The sequence below is a fragment of the Vulpes lagopus genome, chromosome 3 (genome assembly GCF_018345385.1).
Source record: "Vulpes lagopus strain Blue_001 chromosome 3, ASM1834538v1, whole genome shotgun sequence".
NCBI classification, from domain to species: domain Eukaryota; kingdom Metazoa; phylum Chordata; class Mammalia; order Carnivora; family Canidae; genus Vulpes; species Vulpes lagopus.
In genome coordinates, this window is record NC_054826.1 from 10,452,064 (window position 1) to 10,474,232 (window position 22,169).

General features: G+C 35.0%; 1 pseudogene; it reads left to right on the top strand.

The window, feature by feature from the left end:
• The first annotated feature begins 20,629 nt into the window (after positions 1 to 20,629).
• LOC121486594 lies at positions 20,630 to 21,877 on the top strand (annotated as a pseudogene).
• The last annotated feature ends 292 nt before the right edge of the window (positions 21,878 to 22,169 follow it).

Below are 22,169 nucleotides of genomic sequence, written 5' to 3' on the forward strand. Positions count from 1 at the left end.
CTGGCTTTCTCTATCTCTCAGTCAAATAAATAAATAGAATCTTAAAAAAAAAAAAAAAAAGTTCTTCAATTTTTATTTGTCTTAGTGATTCTTTATTGCTCCTTCACTTTTGAAGGATAATTTCATTGGCTACAAAATTCTAGTTTGGTGATAGTGTTTCTTTAAGCACTTTAAATATTTCACTACACCCTCTTCTTGATTGCATAGTTTCTAAAAATCAGTGGAAAAGAATTCTTATCCTCGTACCTTTGTAGGTTATGTTTTTGGGTTTTGTTTTTGTTTTTGTTTTTTGCTTTTTCTTCTTCTTTTTTTTTCCCCCACTTGTAGTTTTGAGTCTCAAGCTAGTCCTATCTACATTTAGCCTCAGCAATCCATCAATTACCATTTAAAATGTCTACAGGTAGTAGCTCAACCTGTAGGTTTTTGACCCTGGGCTCTGTTCCACATAAACTGTCATTCTCTGTATCTGCCTATCTGTCCCTCCAGTTTATAGGAGAGCAGTTTGTTCTGTTACCTCAATTCTCCGATGAATCTAGGAAATATTATTGATTTTCAGTTTGTTCAGCTTTGGTCTTGTTTTGAGAAAAGGAATGACAATTTCCAAGTTCTTTACATGTCAGACCAGAAACAGAAACAAATGTATAACACAAAATTATAGAACATGCAAATGATAGCACAGGAGAAAACTTACATGGCCGCCTTGGGTTTGGCAACAAGTTCTTAGATACAACCTCAAAAGCATAATGCATAAAAGAAAAAAAAATGATGTTAGACTACATTAAAATAAAAAAAAAAGTATTGTTCTATTAAAGACACCATTAAGAGAATGAAAAACAAGCTACTGACTTGGAAGAAATATTTGCAAGAGACATGTCTGATAAAGGATTTGTGTCTGCAAAATGCAAATACCTCTTAAAATTCCACAATAAGTAAACCAACAACCCAATTAGAAAGTGGATAGAAGGCGCTCCTAGGTGGTTCAGCAGTTGGGTGTCTGCCTTTGACTCAGGGCATGATCCTGGATCTGGTCCCCTGTCGGGCTCCCATTGGGAAGTATGCTTCCCCCTCTGCCTGTGTCTCTGACACTTTCTCTGTCTCTCATGAATAAATAAATAAATCTTTAAAAAACAAACAAACAAAAAGAAAGTGGATAGAAGATCTGAAAAGAAACTCATCAATGAAAATATGCAGATGGCAAATAAGTATATGAAAATATGAAAAAAAAAGAAAATATGCTCACCATCACAGGTTATTAGGGAATTGTAGGTTATGTACCTATATACACCTATTAGTATGACTAAATTCCAAAAACATGACAACACCATGCTAGAGAAGATATGGAGCAGAAAGAACTCTCATTAATTGCTAATAGAAATGAAAAATGGTACAGCCACTTTGAAAGACAGGAAGTTTCTTACAAAGCTGAACATAGTCTTACCCATACATCCCTGCATTGCACCCCTAGGTATTGTTAATCTTAAAAGTAAAACTGACAGTTACTATACTAGTGACAGTGGATTTATTCAAGAATAAAGGAGAAATGCAATCTGGGACAAACAAGCTATGGCAAAACCATGCACAAGTGAGGGAACTAAGGAGAGGCACACTTTTTTTTTTTTTTTTAAGGAGGAAAGGGGTAACATAAAAAGTTGTTATGAACTAAAAACTCATTGGAATAAACTGGGAGCCAAAGCGTGGTGGCTTTTCATTGGCAGAGCTATTGCCAGCGGGGGTGAGGAGAATGTCTCTTCTTTAGGCTGCACCTACGTGCAAGGTGAAGTCCAACTTTACAATTGACTAGGGTGGTTGGGTATGGGAACTCCCCCAGCCCAAACCTCTCAACTCCACTTTGGTGAGGTTTCCATTACTAATATTTGGTGTATTTAGCAAAAAGAGTTGAAGACTTTGTCTAAACAAAAACATGCACACAGATTTTAGAGCAACATTATTCATAACTGCCAAAAACTAAAAGCAACTAAGATGTTAGGAGAATGGATAAACTGTGGATTATTATTATTTTTTAAGACTTTATTTATTTATTCATGAGAGATGCAGAAAGGCAGCGACATAGGCAGAAGGAGAAGCAGGTTCCAGGCAGGATGCCTTATGTGGGACTTGATTCCGGAACACCAGAATCATGTCCTGAATTGAAGGCAGATGTTCAACCACTGAGCCACGGAGCCACTCAGGCATCCCGAGACTGTGGATTATTAATACAGTGGAGTACTATTTATTAATACAGAGAAATGAGCTATCAAGCCATAATAAGAAATAGAGGTAACTTAATGCATATAGCTAAGTGAAAGAAGGCAGTCTGAGAAGGCTCTGTACTGCATGATTTCAATGAAATGACATTCTGGAAAAGACAAAACTAAAGACAGTAAAAGGATTGTTGATGCCAGGGATCGTGAATAGGAAAAAAAAAGAATAAATTAGGTACAGGAGAATTTAAAGGCGGTAAAATTCTTCCCTTGATACTGTAATAGTGGACACATGATATTACGCCTTTGGCAAAACCCATAAAACTGTATGACAAAGAGTAAACCTTAATGTAAACTATAGAAACTTTAGTTAATAAGAGTGTATCAATATTGACTCATTGACTGCAACAAATGCGCTACGTTAATTCAAAATCTTAATCACAGGGAAAATTGGACAGAATGAAGAGTATATGGGAATTCTCTGTTTTTGTTTTTAATATTTCTGTAAATGCAAAACTGCTGAGTAATCAAGTCCATCAATTAGAAGGAAAAAGGTAAAAAAAAAAAAAAAGGAAAAAATGTAAATATCCTGAAACCATATATATTGAGAAGACAATTCTTAACTTTCTTAACTTTGGATCTTAATCCAGCAGATATTTTAGGATATTGACAGAATTTCTGGATCTGTGTGAAAATTTCATGTCCTTGTTATTTAAAATTTTTATGAGATTCTCATTATAGACATTGGCCCTCAGATTTTAAAACTCACATTAAAGACAAGAATGTTTATGTTAATTCTGAAGCCTAAAATTATTTTCTTAAACTTTTATATTTATTTCTTAAGGTAGTTAATCATATGTTAAACACTTTATTCACAGGTAATTCATTTTTCAAAGTCTTGGTACCATAATTCAATGATAGAAATTCCCTCCAAAACATTAAGTAACTAATAGAAAAAAAATTGATATTCATGTATTTACCACTCTTTTCTTTCTAACATCACTTTCAGTGTACATGGCATTTTTGACTTTTGTAATGATCTTTGTTGTGGTTTATTTTTTCTCAGTTTAGAAACATTGACCTGTTCTAAGTGATTTTTGGCAGACATATTTCCATCTCAACCTTCATATTTGTGCCTTGAAGAATCCTGGAAGCAACATCACTTCCATTAGGCTAGGAAGTTCATTTTTATGCCAGTTGGATGCACCAAAATCTTGACTTAACATTTGCTGTGACTGTAATGCAATGAAGATAGATGGTTCAAACTATTTTTATTAAAAGTTCCAATCAGAATTGCATAATGGTTTGGCCACTGTAAATGTGGAAAACGCTAAATGAATTACTGCACATGAACTTAATCAGCTTCATCTTGTTTATATCCAGGCTCCTCTCCAACTCATCAAGGTCATTTTGAATTTTAATCCAGTTTTTAAATGTGCTAATTGTCCCTCCAAATTGGTGTCATCAGCAAATTTAATAAAGACACTCTGGTTCGTCACCCCAATCATTAATTTAAAAAAATGTTTAATAGTAGCAGGCTAAGTAATGACCCCTGCAAAAATATACTTAGCACTTAAATTTTCAAAAGATAATATTGTATAATCAATTTCCTGACAACTTGATGCTTTCCAGTGGTTAAAGATATTATCTATGCATATGTAGGTACACATATATATATGTGTGTTAAATACATAAAAATTTTATTAATGTATCAATTTATGTTTATTTATATATGTGTAAGTGCTAGTGTCAGACATTTTGACCTTAGAGCTTGAGAATAGGGAATATGTCTACATCACTCCTTTCTGATATTTTGAAACACTATCACTTTTATTTTAAATGCCTAAAACCAAATTGTACCAGCTACCATGTTTCCTATTTTTATTCTTATGTGACCTCACTTTTACAGTTCCCCATACTCATTGAAACATTTAGCAGTTTGTGTTTCATTATTGCACCTGGTTTATTTGTTCAATTATTCCATTATTTTGACCTTCCAGAAACGATATTTTATCTCATCTTTTCCAGAAAAACACTCACATGGTCATATTTCAGAACTTGCCATAAGTTATTAATTACATATTATGGAAATGCACTATCTTTAAAGAAATAAATAGATATATAATTATAAATGTGATAGATATTAAAATAAAAACATAAATACATGTATACCAATGAATTTTGAAATGCACAAATACCTAAAAATATGAAATATTAAACCTGACTCAGAATAGTCAGTTTCAAAAAAAAATAGTCAGTTTCTATATATTTAATGATTGACATTGAGTCAGTTGAAAGCTTCCTCCCACCCTAAATAAAGGAGAAAACAAACAAAATACATACACAAAGTAAGTCTGATGATTTTAAAGGTATGTTCTGTAAAATATTTGAGAAAAAAATAATTCAGATCTCATTAAACTTTCTCAAAGAGTATAAAAGACAGTTTTGCTTTGAAAGTTATTTACAAGGCTTTTATAACATTAATGTCATAATTACTGAAGTATGATAGGAAAGCTGAAATTATAACCTAATAACACTTCTTAGATATATTTACAAAAATCCTAAACAATATTATCAAACACAAGCTAAAGAAAATTTTTCAAAACTGAAACAATCAAGTTGAATATATTGAGGGCATAAGTTGATTCATTATTAGAAAATGTATTAATATAATTTGCCACATTATTGATTGAATCTTAAAAAAAAGAAATCTCATATGATCATCTCTATAAAAATGTACCTATATGGTTCAACAACTAATAATTAGAAATTTTAGGGAACACAAGTTGTAGACTTAATCATAGGCATTCCTCAACCCAGAACTACCATGATTTGAGTGACTCGAGATGCATAATTATTTAAGAAAATATGAAGTAGCATCAACTACAGTGTTTTACTTTTGATACTTAGTGTTTTACTTTTGAATTCAAAGTAAGAGAACTCATGATTAGGCGATGCTGTGGCAGGTATATGTAACAGCTGTTGACTACCATGCTAATGGGTTGGCATGTGGCTTTTATGTTACCTTTAGACTGGTTCTTAATCATGTAGATAATAAGCTCAGGAAAGTACAAATACAAGGACTTTACCTCTACCTCTTATTTAACCGCCTCCTGGACAAAGTTGTATATCCACAAATGCACAGTAAAAAAGTAACCCCTAAATCTAATAAATGGTCAAGCTTTCTGGATTGCCCAAATGAGAAGCTCTTGAAAGCCGTAAATGGAGTGCTCTGCAGCTCTAAAGTAGATGCTATAATAATATTCTTTATGAAAATGTTCTTTATGGATATGAAATATGAAATATGAAAATTTCTTTATGAAAACATTCAAAACTAAAATATGAGCAAATACACATAATGGATTCATGTATTTAACTATTTTAACAGCTGAATTTAAGTCAAGTTACTGAACAAAAACGCATGAATCACTCAAACTGTATTTTAGTAAGTTGAGGACAATTTACAGGGGTTATTTACAAAGAGAAGAGTTGGTTGTAGAAATCCTACAAGAGAATACAACAGCTTATGTAATAACTTGATGATAGTAACAGCTGTAAATCACATCTATGACTAGGCCTGAGGGGTAAAAAAAAGGTGGAGCAATTGCCCGGAACACTTGCCCTACAACAACCTAGACAGAGAGAGCTGTGAGGAGGGAATCATCTCTTCCCTGGAGGAGGAATAGATCTGTATCTTATTGTTTCCTGGTGACTAAAGTTGCTCTTTGTCATAGCTCATACACGATGGCCTCATACAGGGCACAGAACACAGAAGAATGATCTAGAAGAGATCACAAAAGATATCTAATACTTCTGTGTATATATATATATATGCATATATATATATATATACACACACACACACACATACATGTAATACAAAGAAAAATAGGAATTGATGAGCATTTTCTTAATGGTACATGTATATGTGTGTGTTGGTGCTTCTGTGGGTGATCATGAGTATATAAAATGGTATTCACATTCAACAAGTCTTTTTTTTTTTTTTATTATTGGAGTTCAATTTGCTAACATACAGAATAACACTCGGTGCTCATCCCATCAAGTGCCCCCCTCAGTGCCCATCACCCAGTCACCCCCACCCCCTGCCCACTTCACTTTCCACCACCCCTTGTTCGCTTCCCAGAGTTAGGAGTCTCTCATGTTCTGTCTCCTTTTCTGATATTTCTCACTCATTTTTTCTCCTTTCCCCTTTATTCCCTTTCACTATTTTTTATATTCCCGAAATGAATGAGACCATATAATGTTTGTCCTTCTCCGATTGACTTACTTCACTCAGCATAATACCCTCCAGTTCCATCCACGTTGAAGCAAATTGTGTGTATTTGTCATTTCTAATGGCTGAGTAATATTCTATTGTATACATAGACCACATCCTCTTTATCCATTCATCTTTCGATGGACACCGAGGCTCCTTCCACAGTTTGGCTATTGTGGACATTGCTGCTAGAAACCTCGGGGTGCAGGTGTCTTGGTCTTTCACTGCATCTGTATCTTTGGGGTAAATACCCAACAGTGCAATTGCTGGGTCATAGGGCAGGTCTATTTTTAACTCTTTGAGGAACCTCCACACAGTTTTCCAGAGTGGCTGCACCAGTTCACATTCCCACCAACAGTGCAAGAGGGTTCCCCTTTCTCCACATCCTCTCCAACATTTGTTGTTTCCTGCCTTGTTAATTTTCCCCATTCTCACTGGTGTGAGGTGGTATCCCATTGTGGTTTTGATTTGTATTTCCCTGACGGCAAGTGATGCAGAGCATTTTTTCGTGTGCTTGTTGGCCATGTCTATGTCTTCCTCTGTGAGATTTCTCTTCATGTTTTTTTGCCCATTTCATGATTGGATTGTTTGTTTCTTTGCTGTTGATTTAATAAGTTCTTTACAGATCTTGGATACTAGCCCTTTATCTGATACGTCATTTGTAAATATCTTCTCCCATTCTGTAAGTTGTCTTTTAGTTTTGTTGACTGTTTCTTTTGCTGTGCAAAAGCTTCTTATCTTGATTAAGTCCCAATCAACAAGTCTTTCTATGCAAATTTAACTTCTATTTGTTCTATTTGTTTCTATGCAAATCTAACTTCTATTTGTTTCACTTTTCACTTTTTTTTTTGTATCATTAGAAAGATTAAAACTATTCTAGGATTAAGGACATCTTTGTCCTTGTCATCCTTACCTTGTCACACAGCTTAGTTTGGATTTAAAATAGTTCCCCACATCAATATTGTGCATTTGCAGATTGACCCTTGGTACTTATTACAAAGAGTATTAAGGAAAAATTTGTTTGAGGCTGACAACCAAGGGAATGTCCATGAAGACAATGCATATTGAGAAAAGGGGATAGTTGTGAGAACTGATGACAGGAAGGGAAAGGTTAAGGTTACACATGACTTTGTAGGGTGATAATGATTTTGAACTTTATTCTAAGTATAAGAGAAGCCATTGGATGATTCTGAACTGAGAGGTGACCAAATCTGACATATTTAAAAATGATCCCTCTGGTAATGTGTGAAAACTAGACTCATGGAGTAGGTTAAAGTGGAAGCAGAGAGATTAGTTAATGGCTCTGTCAATATTCTAGGAAAGAGATAGTGATAACTTTGGTTGTGGCAGATGTGGTGAATAGTGGTCAGATTTTTGTCATGGAGAAGTATGGAGTTGGAAATATCAAAATAATTACTGATGTTTTTATTATATTTGATGTTATTCAATATTTATACGAAAATTGAGTTCAGAAGTGATAATTGTATCCAGATTTCCTACCTGAAGCTACGAACTTATCAGTTATAAACATATATGCACTAATGAAAGAGGCTAAATGAGAGAACTTTCGTAGAAAATAAGAGCTGGGACCATGTCCAGGACATGAACGAAATTTAAGAGATGGGAAAATTGACAAGATTCACAAGGAATTCTGGGAAGTATCAACCAGTGAAATAAGTTAGAAATTGAAAAAGGAAATAATTTCCTGAAAATTAAGGGAAAGGCAGTTTTTGAGGAAGGATGAAGTGATCAATTGTATTAAGTACTGGCAACAGGTTAAGTAACTTGTAGGCTTAGAACTGGTCCTTGGACTTAGCATTTGCTTTATGAATGTCATGAACAATTTTGTTGAGAGATGTTTTGAGGGAGAGTAGGAACAACGGTTAGACTACAAAATATTTGAGAAGGCATGAAAGAGAAGAGGAAGTTAAATGGGGTATAATATTGGGTGAAACAGAAAAAATTTCCAGGTAAAACTTTCAAAAAGAAGTGCCCAATAAGTTAACCTGTAATTAGAAGAGTGATAGAACTGCAAGCCATGTTCCAAAAATCCAAATATGAATGCAATTTTCAAATTTATGGTTTCTTTACTGTATTCTTAGAAGCCAATATATAGATACAGCTCCACTTTAAAGAGATCCATTCTTGAAACTAACCAATGTTATCCTTTTATAGATGATATATTTATGCTTATATTTTAGGTCATAATAATATAAATAAAATTGCTCTTTGTGATTTTTTATTCTTTCTAGAATTGAGAAAATTGCCTTCATTTCCAACCATTTTTTTAAAGTACAAGTTTAATTTTTTTGAATCTTAGGTTGAAACATACTATTGATCCAGCAAAATGCATTTAATATTGAACTATAAGCAAATTAATTTTAATATATTTTAATGTTATAAAAAACAATTGTATAGGATATCATAATTTAGCTGAATTTTAATCGTTTTATAACAATTTAAAAAACAATGTGTTATTTGAAAGAATTGAGAAAATACCAACAATATAGCTTGACCAATAAAGAGATCAAGAGAGAGACCTATAGATATAATATCCTAATACATTTAGAGGGAATGTTGTTTAATTCCTAATCCTCATGGTACTTTACAGTATAGACAATTATTTTATAACAATGGCTCGGTGTTTTTTATAATCATCTTTTCATAGAGAGCTATTGGTATAAATTAAAAGTCAAAATCACTTGACAATGTGTCATTACTATGTCAACATTTTTAATGTGATAAACCGTAAACTAACTCAGATTTTACAATTTCATTGAATATGAATTATATACACTATTTCCATTTAGCATAGTACATAGTACTAAGGTTATTAGTTTATAAAACTTAATATGTGACAGTTTAGATTTGTTTTTTTCTATTAATTTCCAACTGGAAATACAGATGGATGTTTCTAGATATATTTTGTTTTACTCTACCTGCTAAACCTGTTTGAGATGGATGGAGAATTAGGCAAGTTAGTTTCTATAACCTCTCTACAAAGACCAGCTTTCTCATTATTTTACTAAACAGGGCTTCATCTACCACTCTCTGATTATGTATAAATACAACTGGCTTGTTTTACATGTAATTGTACTCATGGGAATATATTAGTGACTCCAACTTTAATAACTTCTGATTCCCCAGTGGGTGACTTTTTTTTTCTATTTATTTGTTTCCTTAATCATAGTTAGCAGATATAATCCAATAAAAGAAATAACATGTCCTATATACTGGTTCTAATGCCTACCATTGTGAAGGAAATCACATTCTCAATTATTTCAACAAATACTTTTATGCAGATACACAGAAACATGTATAAATACACAAACACACATATACAACAAAAATCAGTAATGCTTTCAAACTGAGATGTACAGTTTTAAAAATTTTACCTACATTTGTTTTTTTCTTATATGTCTTATGTTATAGACATATAAATAAATATATTTTAGCATCAGCATATGATTTAAGTCTAATTTGGACAAAACCTCCATGTACACATACACACACACATATAATTATATATAATTGATGTGAACTCTGTTGTCTCATGAGTTCATAAGAAAGTATTTTACTGACCAACAAGTTCATACACACACACACACACACACACACACACACACACACACAACTGGGGGATCTTTAAGGAATCATTTAGCTCTATGAAATTCACTTTTCTGAATTACAAAATAGAATAACAATGTCTGCTCCAGAAATATTGAGGTTTTTATGATAACAAAAAAAGAAAAGCATATGAAAGATTTCTGTTGACTATAATAGACTTTTAAAAATATTGTTTTATATGACACAAAAACAATTTCCTGGTAATAAAGGCTCCTCTCTACAGTTAATTGCAGAATGATATACATGGTGAGCAAAAAGTAAGATTTTGAAACCTTAATACATTGAGGAAATGAAGGAAAGTATATTCAGAAATTTGAGGATTTAGTGATTCTATAGCAACTAGTAACATTACAACCTTTTCTTTTTCCAGGTCTATTAATTGAAGGTTAGTTTTGATATCAAGAAAGAGAACAGGAAGATAAAACTAGAAGAAATGATTCCTTTTCTGATGGTCACCTCCAGGAAAGACAGAGTCAAGCTATAAAAAAGGGCATAATTCCAGATTTGCATCCCTCTCGTCTGAGAAGAGGCAGTAAGATATTAGTGATAGGGAGAAGCTTGATAAAAGGCCCATGCTTATTCCAGATAGAGTTAAAATTATGTAAAATTATTTTTGTGAACATTTTTGGTAATGAGAAGACATAGCTTTCCAAAATGCATGAGGGAATTATTTCTTTTTTTCTTTTTTCTTTTTTTTTAAGATTTTATTTATTTATTCATGAGAGACACAGGCAGAGGAAGAAGCTGGCCCCATGCAGGGAGCCTGATGTGGGACTCCATCCCAGGACTCCAGGATCATGTGGTGGGCCGAAGGCAGGAGCTAAACCGCTGAGCCACCCAGGGATCCTGATAATTACTTTTCTTTAATTCATCAAGGATATAAATAATTATCACATTTTATTTATTAAATAAACTCCAAGTTTGACACTATGGCCACCCAATTCTATTGAAGTGAGAGACAATTGTACTTATCCTTCAAGATTTTAAAAGTTATGTAAAATGGACATATAACTACAGAAAATAAAATGTTGCATGCAGATGAGGCATTTTGCATATGAAGAAAACTCAAAATCATCTACATAAATATAAAATAAAATAAGCACATTGGACATTTAAAACTGTCCTCCAATTCCATTTTGTTGTATTTTTAAAATATTAAAATTAATTTATTCTGTATTACAGTGCCTGACATTAAACTTCTTGATTATAATGTGTCTGACATTAAGCTTTTAGTTGCAGAAGCATCCATTTCAGGACATTCATCTTGAATAAACATATGACACAGCCACTCACACAAAACTATATGAGGAATCAGGACACTACTTCCCATGACGTTCCCTTTTCAAGAACTCTGTATAACCTACACAGTTGATCCCTTAAATGACTTTGCTTTTCCCTTCCTACTCCTTAACTTAATTCTGGTTCTTATGCTTTAAATTTGCCGATAAAGAGTGAACCTATGAAACCCTGGGCATGCCACCCTCAACCCTAATAAAGGCAGAGCCCCAGTTCTTGTTCCCTCCCTCTCTCTCTCTACCCTTGGACCTCACTGGGTAGCCCTAGGGTGTGCTGTGTACCCTCTGTGTGTAAAAAAGGGCCTAGATGAGTGCACTCAGATATTCTTAGGCAAGAATATCTCCTTAGGCTGGGACTTATATAACACACACACATATATATATAGGAAAATACTTTTCTAATGCATATCTGGGATCAAAAGAAGGAGCCAGGCATTTCCAAATACAACAAATGTATGGAGGTCAAGTAAGTGAAAGATGTTCAACATTACAAATCATTAGAGAAATAGAAATAAAAATCAAATGATGTATCATCACAGAGCCATCAGGATGGCTACTATGGAAAATAAGAATAGAAAACAATGTGCCATTAAAGACGTGGAAAAATTGGAAGCCTTATGCACTTTTGGTGGGAATGTAACACAGTTTAGCCATTATAAAAATATAGTATGACAGTGCCTCAAAAAGTTAGAAGTATCATACAATCCATCAATTCCACTTCTGTCTTTATATCCAGAACAATAAAAAGCAGAATCTCAAAAGAGATACCTACACACCCCTGTTCAAAGCAGCTCTATTTATAATAGCCTAAATATGAAACCAACACAAATGTCCTTCTGGGGATCAATGAATAAATAAAAAGTAATATGTACATACAGTGGAATATCATGCAGCCTTAAATAGGAAGGCTGTTCTAACACATGCTACAACATGAGTGAATCTTGAGGAAATTATGTCTAGTAAACTATGGCAGTCAAGAAAGAACATATATTGTATGATTCCACTTATATGAGATACATGGAGTATTCAAGCTCATTGAGATTTCTTCCTGGGGTAGGGAGGTAAAATGGCGAGTGGTTCAATAAGTATAGAGTGTCTATTTTAAAGGATGACAAAGTTACATATATTGGTTTCAAAACAATGAGATTATGTAACACTACTGAGCTGAACAATTAAAAATTATTAAGATGGTAAGTTTTGGGGATCCCTGGGTGGCTCAGTGCTTTGGTGCCTGCCTTCAGCCCAGGGTGTGATCCTGGAGTCCCAGGATCAAGTCCCACATCGGGCTTCCTGCATGGAGCCTGCTTCTCCTCTGGGTCTCTCTCTCTCTCTCTCTCTCTCTCTCTCTGTCTCTCTCTCTCTGTCTCTCTGTTTCTCATGAATAAATAAATAAAATCTTTTTAAAAAGATGGTAAGTTTTGTGCTATGTTTGCTTTACCTATATTTAAAAGAGGGAAAGAAGAAAGGAAAGAAAGAAAAGAAAGAAAGAAAGAAAGAAGAAAGAAAGAAAGAAAGAAAGAAAGAAAGAAGAAAGAAGAAAGAAAAAACAGAAAGAAAAGAAAGAGGGAAAAGAAAAGAAACAGAAAAAGAAAGAATTATAGAATTATAGAATTATATAGGGAACCTATAGTATTGAATAGGCATAAAACCATGTCTACAGATTTTGGGGTTAAATTCCCAGTGGAATAGGAACTATATGTCAGGATACATTAGGCATGTTGAATTGTACTCCCTATATAAATACAGTAGCCTAGACAGGGTGATCTTTTCAGAAAAAGTAAACTAAACAAACAAAACTAATTAAATTACATTAAAAATTTAAAAAATACAGCATGATTTATAGGTAATCATAGGCATCCATTTTCATTTGAAAAACAAAAGTATTTACAGAACGTAAGTTCTTTTTCTTTATAATTTTATGTAGAATTACTGCAAACGTATAAAATTGTAATTTTGCATATAATCAATTTTAAATGTTTATATGATTGTCCTTTTTACAAGAATATACCCCATTAAATTGTTGGATTTTTTTTTTCAGATTTTAGTTATTTATTCATCAGAGACACAGAGAGAGAGGTAGAGGGAGAAGCAGGCTCCCTGCGGGGAACCCGATGTGGGGCTCGATCCCATGACCCTGGGATCAGGACCTGAGCCAACAGCAGACACTTAACCGCTGAGCCACCCACGCGCCCCAAATTGTTTACTATTATAGGACATTAGCTACTACTATACTTTTAATATCTTTAAAAATCAAAGCATTAAGAAAAATGTTTCTACTGCTTTTTATTGTTATATACCATTGAGATAATCTATTTAGAATAGAACAAAGTTACTAATGAAGACTCATATCATAGATAATTTCTTATGTTGAAATACGAACTGCTTCCATTGTTACTGATCTGCTATTTTTCACTTTACAAAAATATATGTGTATAAATAAATGAAACATTTAACTTTTGCAAATTTAGGAAATAATTTGAATGAATCATAATAAAGAGCCCTCTGTTTTATCTTCTGTGACAACAGATGATTCATATTTGGGGGTTAATGAATGTAGGGTGTGTGACTGTTTTTACAAAATGTTCTGCAAAGATACATTTTAAGTCTTGGAAGTTTAAGAGTGTTTCTATTGTATAATTAAACATCTCCAAGTGGTAGGAAAATCACTAAAGAAAGCAACTGAGTCTTTTAATCAGAAACAAGGACTCCCCCCACCCCCTTCATCTGCCTTGCCAAATTCCACAATGTAAAATGATGAGACCATACAAATGGAAAATTTGGGTCATGTCTTCACAAAATGAGACATGTCATGTCATTGAGGCAAACAGCAATATCAAATTCAATCTATGCCAATCAAAGTTGCCTTTTCAAATTATTCTAAGCAGTATGATCCTAGTCCTTTTAAATGTGACTAGAATACCTCTTGTAGTTATGAAAATCCCAAAAAACAAATTGATATTTTTCACTCGGTCTCATTAGAGCATCCAATATGTAAGTTTTTTAGTTTGTTTTGTTTTTGTTTGTCACTTAGCTGTTTACACTTTTATACCATTTTCTGTTATCGAACTTATTTTCTCTTAATTTCAAGTAACTTTATTGTATTTCTCAATTACAAGATTCCTCTAAAAAATAGAAGAGGTAAAATTTCCTTCAGGACCGAAAAAATTTTTGAGGGAGGACTACTGGTTCAGCCAGGAAACATTGTACAAATTGAGTTTACAATGTCAGAAGTGTCTGAAGCTTTATCTGCTAGCTTGCACATGTGGTACCGATGCAAATTTCTTTGAGCAGATGTTGAGAAAGTAGTGAAATTCTAGTCAATAGGATCATTCACAAGTTCAGTCTGGTCTTTGTAAATATAATCCAGCATAAATGATGCGTAGAGTCCTTAGCTGTGCTCCTTATGTGCTGTAGTCATATTGAAGGGCCTCTGGGACGAGACATCTGGAAGTACTTGCCATTGTGTTTGACTAATCATTCTCCTGGATTTCACCTTAAAATTGCCATGTATTTCAAGAAACTCAGAACAGCAAACACACACACACAGAGCTGGAATAAGGAATATTTTATATTATAATAATGTATCTATGATGTATTATACTATAGCACATTATATATAATAAGCAATCTTATGTATACATATATATTTTAATGTATGGAGATATACTTTTGTTAGGTGAGATCATTGCATATATATCATATATATATATATATGATACTACCTGTCTGCCTTATATAATTTCCTGTTCAGAGTTCCTAAAGTAAAATATTAATTGTGGAAGTGTAAGATATGAGCAATATTACCAAATGTTTAGAATATTGAAAAACTATTTATCAAATCTCATTAATTTACAGAATGACCAGAATTTTTGTTGCCATTTTTAAGTGCTTGATTTTCTTTTTTTTTTTTTTTTGCTTTTCTCCTTTAAATTTTATAAAGCTTCATCTGTCAATCAGAAATATCAACTAATGTCTCCTTACATTGATATAACTTGATAGGGGGACCCACCTGAGTGGCTTAGTCGGTTAAGCATCTGCCTTTGGCTTATGTCATGATCCTGGGGTCCTGGGATGTAGTCCTGTGTTGGACTCCCTGCTCACTGGGAGTCTGCTTTTCCCTCTCCCTGTTTCTGGGTGCCCATGCATTCTCTCTCTTTCAAATAAATAAATAAAATCTTAAAAAAAAAAAAAAAAAAACGTGGATATACCTTGATAGACATTACCAGTGTTTACTAGTATCATATTCACTTTCAACTTGGGATGACATATGGATGTCTAGTTCCCAGCATTGTTTAAGTAGCAAGACTGTTAGGAATATGTTTATGTCCCTCCAAAATTCAGATGTTGAAACCCTAATGTTTAATGTGATGGTATTAGGTAGGGGGCCTTTGGGAAGTAATTGGGTCATTAGGGTGGAGCCCTTATGAGAGAGACTCCAGGGAACTCTCTCTATATATCTTTTGAGAGATAAAGACCAAGGAAAGTGATCACTGAGGCCAAAAAGTGTTTGCTGCAAAAAAATATTTACTAATTTTGTTGTCTGATAAATTCTCAAGAATCATATAGCTCTACTAAAACTAAAACATTAAAGATAAATATTGGAAAACAGAAATTTAGGTGAAAAAATGCTGGTTACTATTTGGCTGCATCTCACAAAATATTGTAAGAAAGAGATGAGCTTGGGGGAGGAAAAGTCCAGTTTGCAAGCAGAAACAAAAGGAAATAAAGACAAGTTACACATTTAGAGGCTTACAAGATTAGAATGGCTGACTACTTTTAGTCCACAGAACACAAGAGTTTTAAGTGAGGTTTGAATGAAAAATACCTCAGTCTAGTATATGCCTGAATTGCAAGGATTATTAGTTCAAGCGCTGGTGCCAAGCAAAATTGCTTGATGAATAAAAATACTCATGGCAAAGTTTAGGTCAAGGGTATTATATTAGTTTCCTAAGGCGGTAATGATAAAGTACCACAAAGCGGCTTAAAACAAAAATTTATTCTCCTACAGTTCTAGAGGCTAAAGTCCAAAATCAACAAAAACCCAACAAGATTGGTTCCTTCTGGAAGCTCTGAGGGATAATATGTTCCATACCTCTCTCCCCGCTCCCAGTTTGATGGCAATCCTTATCAAGTAGACGTCTAACTCCAATTTTTGTCTCTTTTTTTCACATGCCATTATCCCTGTGTGTGTCTGTATATCTTTGTCTCTCCTTGTAAGACCACCAGTGATTGGACTGAGTCAATTTTGAATTTTGACTTACATCTTAATTATATCTGCAATGATCCTACTTCCAAATGAAATCACACACTGATCATTACGAATTGAACATTTTTTTTTGAGGAACAAGATTCAATCCACAAAAAGGTACTATCTTTGCATTGAAGGCCAACAATCAGCAAGTAGTTGCCATGAAGTTAAGAAAAAGAAATATGGGGCAGCCCGGGGGGCTCAGCAGTTTAGCACCCTCTTTGGCCCAGGGTGTGATCCTGGAGACCTGGGATCGAGTCCAATGTCAGGCTCCCTGCATGGAACCTGTTTTCTCCCTCTGCCTGTGTCTGTGCCTCTCATGAATAAATACATAAAATCTCTAAAAAGAAAGAAAGAAAGAAAGAAAGAAAGAAAGAAAGAAAGAAAGAAAGAAAGAAAGAAAGAAGAAAGAAAGAAAAGAAATATGGGTTAAAAAAGATGAGTAAATTAAGCTCACAATGATATCTAATAGAGAATTTTGAATGTGGTTGTTGTGTGTAGAACGATAGGAAGCAAACAGATTAGAACCCAGCTAGGCTTTGTTTGTTCATTTTGCTTTTGAGAACAATGTTGGGATGGATTGATTAGAAATATGTTTTACTCATCAATTATTGGCCGGAGCAATTATAAGCCATATAATCTTAGGTAGTGTACTTACTCTCCTGTACTTCAGTGTTTGTGTCCTTAAGGTGAAAATAATCATGACACATAACTCATATGGATTTTGAGGGCACTAAAAGCATTTAAATATTTGAAGGAAACCCTAAGAATAGTGTCTGATAAACAGTAAGATTTCAATAAATTTTGGCTATCCTTATTGGAGTATATTTATGACAAATTCAATCTGTAACTGTATCTACACCTTTAAAAGTGAAGGGGAATATACGTGCTATAACAAACATCCCTGACATATCAGTGGCTTAGGATATTGAAGTTGATTTCTCACAAAAAGTCTGTTTTACATCTAATCATTGGGAGGCCATAGTTATGTTAGGCATTGGAAATATGACATCCTTGGAAGCTGCAGTCTCTTCTCAGTCATCTTGGAATCTTTACATCTAATGGTTTTCATGGAAAAACATGTGTATGGATTAGTGACCTCTTGTAACAAACTACACTAATTATTGGTGGGTTAAAGCAACAATTATTTTGCCCAGGATTTGCTTGTTTGGCAATTTGACCTGGGATTAAAGGGTGCTATTCTTCTAGTCCTTGCTCATCTCAGCCGATGGTCTTCAGGCATCTACAGTCTCTTGGGTGGGTCGGCAAGGGGATAGCTGATTTAGTTGACCTCAGCTGCAATTCCTCTCCCCTGCTCCATGCTTCTATTATGCTGACCTGAGTGTATTTCCATTGCAAAACCAGATTTTACCAAATTTCTATTATCAAAGAAGCATTCAGTGAATGAGGAAGTAAGCTCCATCTATTGACTGGAAAAAACTGGAAAACCACATGGTAAACACTTTCCAAAGACCCTAACTGGGAGCAAAAATAGACATTACTTGAAACAGAAGATAAGTGGGGAAAATTCTGATTCCTGCAAAAGTTAGTAGAATTTGCTGAATGAAAACCTTTTTAGAAATTAGAATGGTAATTGTTTCCAGTCTTATATATAAAGCTCTAATATTCATACTACCTTCTTATTCTTAAATATCCTATGTGTTTTGTATTACTGCTTTAATAAATTATCACAAAAATATTGGTTTAAAAATAAGATAAATGTGCTATTTTATAATTCTCAAGTTTAGAACTTTTAAGATCAAGGTATTGGCAAAGTTATATTCCTTCTAGATTCTCTAGGGAAGAATCAATTGCTTTGTTTTATTCAGTTTCTAGAAATTGCCTACGATTCTTGGCTCATGTCTCCATATCACTCTGACCTCTGCTTCTTCCCTTTTTCTCACTGTTACCCTTCTGACTTCCCCCTGGGATTATTCTGGGCCTACTTCAATATTTCAGATCAATCTTCTCATTGCAAAGTCTTGGTTTAATCAGGTCTTCAATGTCCCTTTAGCCATGTAAAGGAATATATTCACAGGTTTCAAAGACTAAGTTGTGGGTATTTGGTGGAGGTGTTGGGTAGCTATTGGTGGAGGATTGGGTCTTTAGATGGATAGGCTGTGACATGGATGGTCCTAAATATCAAAATATATTCTAATTATGCCTTTAGATACTTCTAGTATCTTTGTGCTATGCCGTTTTTACCTATGTGCAGAAATTTGAAGAAGTCCTATATGGGTATTTTTTTTAAATGGTAAAGTCAATCACTTGGCTTTGCCTTAGACTTTTCCAGTTATTTTTATGGAAATGTTAATTTTAATTTTTTTTTCCAGTTTATTGAGATGTAATTGATATATAACATTGTGCAAGTTTGGGGTATACAGTATGTTGATTTCGTATATTTATATATTGCAAAACGATTACCACCATAACTTTAGCTAACGCCTGCATCACATGGCATAATTACCTTTTCTTTCTGTGGTGAGAACATTTAAGATCTACTTTCTTAGCAATTTTCAAGTATATAATACAGTGCTATTAACTACAATCACTATGTTGTGCATTAGATCCCCAGAGAAAATGCCAATTTTAAACATGCTAATATTAAAAATAAAAATAATGTGTGATACAAATTTAAAAGCATAATTTGAAGATAGGAATAAGAATATTGAGTATATTCTAACACATTCCCTTAATTCCATTAAAAAATCCCATAGGAGGAAAAAAAATGTTTGTTAATTATGGTGTTCTCGGAGAATACTATTATCTCTCAGAGAGAATTCTTAGGAATGCGTGCTTTAAATATGCCTTCACTGTTCCAATCTAGATTATAGAAAATAAGTTTACGTGATCAATAACTTCTAAGGTTAAAAAGAATTTTTTATGACTTTTGATAATTTTTCCATCATATAAATTCTCTAAGGCATTTAGAAGTAAAAGAAAATCTTAATAGTCTCTGTCAAATCAGTGTATGTTTCCTATTACCTGATTATAAAATGCTATTGGATTTTTAAAGTTTTTGTTTCTTTAGTTTTGTCAAATTAAGAATCATCCATACTACCATGTGATTAATCTAAGACTAAACTGAGCTAAATTGTCTGTGATGTGTTAATAAAAGTCACACTGAAACATGAATTGGGCAGACTAAGGGTTTATTCATCTTGTGGGAAGAAAATAAAAGTTCTCCTTTCCTTATTTTTCTTCACTCTAAACCGTGTTTTAACATCAGGTAACGCTGGAAGCTGTAGAGGAAAACAACACGTTGGTGCACTTTATAAATACAGGGATTTTTTAAATGCCAACTTGACATATGTGCAGTAGAAGTTATATATAATAATACAGTGAGACGTTTCAACTAATGAACAGTTTCATCTTATTCATAGCTGCTCTTTATCTAGCACTGAGGCCCTTAACTCTACCCTACTTGGGCCAATTGTTTGTTAATGTATGTAACACATGTGACATCATCCATAGCCCATAAGCCCATTGCCTTCTTTATAATCTTTTCTCAAAAACAAACATATGGAAAACCTAGCATACATACTACATTAATATAAAAGGCACCACCAACACAAGCTCTCAGGATTCCACCTATCACACATCTCACTTTCCAGAAAAATCAAATGTAAACTTTGCTAAGAAGAGTGAGACTAAAAATGGGATTAGTCACGGAAGTATACACTCCTCTTTTAGCAGAGATCTTTTACCCATTAAACATTTGGAAAGCAAAGGACCTAATCAAATTTAAATAATGATTTGCAAGTAAATATTATGTTTCTCATGGGACTAAGGGGAAAAATGTCAAATGCCTCATCCCCATCTGAGCACCCCAGTTGGACCCAGCTCTAGGCAGACCCAGGGTGGTGTGCCTGGGATGTCTGCAGAGAGAGCCCCCCCTCCCCCCCCCCCGCCCCGCCTGAGTCCCAACCCACCTCTCACCGCCCTGTGCACCCATAGCCAGAGGCCAGATCTAATGTGAATTATGCAGGGTAGGATCTGCTGGCAGGTGGTTACCCCTCAACTGCTCCAGGTGGTGGTGCCTGAGCAGATGATACTCCCCCTGTCCCCCAACACATACACAGAAGTGACCCCTATTGGGCTGGATAATGCTACACAGGGAAGTTTAACGAGGACCACCAACATGTCTGGAACATTCAGAGGAGCCAATGTGCCAAGCTTGTTTGCTGAGATCCTCTGGCTTCCCTGGGGGTTTTGGGCAGCCTGCTGTCCAGCAGCCTATTCCTCCACATGGAATGTACCTGCTACTTGGGGGAAACCTATATGCGGGGTCCCCAGTGTCCAGACAGCATATGTTATTCTTTGGGGAGCAGCCCCCATGGTCCTACCCTGGGTAGCTACCAATGCCACCTCCTGAGCAGCAGCAACAGCTGGTACCAAGCTATACTGGACACCTGGGATCCAAGATGGTCACCCCAACTATGTCTCCAGCACAGTCTGAAAATCAAGGCACCATAACATATGTTCCTGCCTTTGGACCCCTGAGAAATGGCCAGGTCCTCTGGAAGACTAGGAAAGGCTTCAGAGCTGAGGAGCAGGCCTTCATAAGTCACCCAGAGAGATGCTCCACCTGGTGGCAGCAGATCCTCCAGTGCTTCAAGATGGTTCCAGGATTTGATCAAAGATCTGAATTCCGAATTGTGAAGAAATTTTGAGATGACATCTTTGGCTCTGATGAAGACCTCATCCTCTCTGTTTGTGAGAGGAGAGATGCCATCAAGAAAGCCTGGACTGAGGAAGCCTGCCTATTTTAAATCCCACAGCAATGCGCACATCCAGGAATTGAACAGAGCCCACAAAACAGAATTCTAAGAGACCCTGGAGGAAGCTTATTCAAGATGACAAGTCAGGATACCTCCAGAGGCTTCTCATCACTCTGTCTCAGGAGAACTGGGATAAAAGCACTCAAGTGGACTTGCCACTTGTCCAGAGACATGAGGAGGAGCTATATATAGCTGGGGAGAACTGCCTGGGAACATATAAGTCCAGATTCAACACAGTTCTGTGCTTTCAGAGCCAGGACCACCTGGTGGCAGTTTTCAACGAGAATCAGAGAAGGCAGGAGGAGATAGTGAGAGGAACATCTGCCAGGAGATATCTGGGGACCAGGGGCAGGCAATTCTGGTGGGGGTGAAATGTTTCAGGAATACCCCAGCCTTTTTTTGCTGAAAGGCTCAACAAGGCCACGAGAGGAGCAGGAACAAAGGATTGACCAGGAGATCCCTAGAAGATTCTGCTGAAGATCTGTGTTGGCCATGACTAAGCAGTGACTGGTGACTCACATCTGTTCACCTGCTGGCAACAACCAGACCAGGAAAAGGCCAAAATAATGTCCATCTGCTTCTAACAAACCCACAAAATAGACCCCAAGGTGCCCCAGTGCAGATTATCCATGGCCATGGCTCTCTCCTTACCCTGCCCCTTCTCATCCTCCACATCACTGGTGCTGAGGGATGAACTCTCTCAGATGCCATTTTCACCCCCACACCTCACAGCCTCTTGCC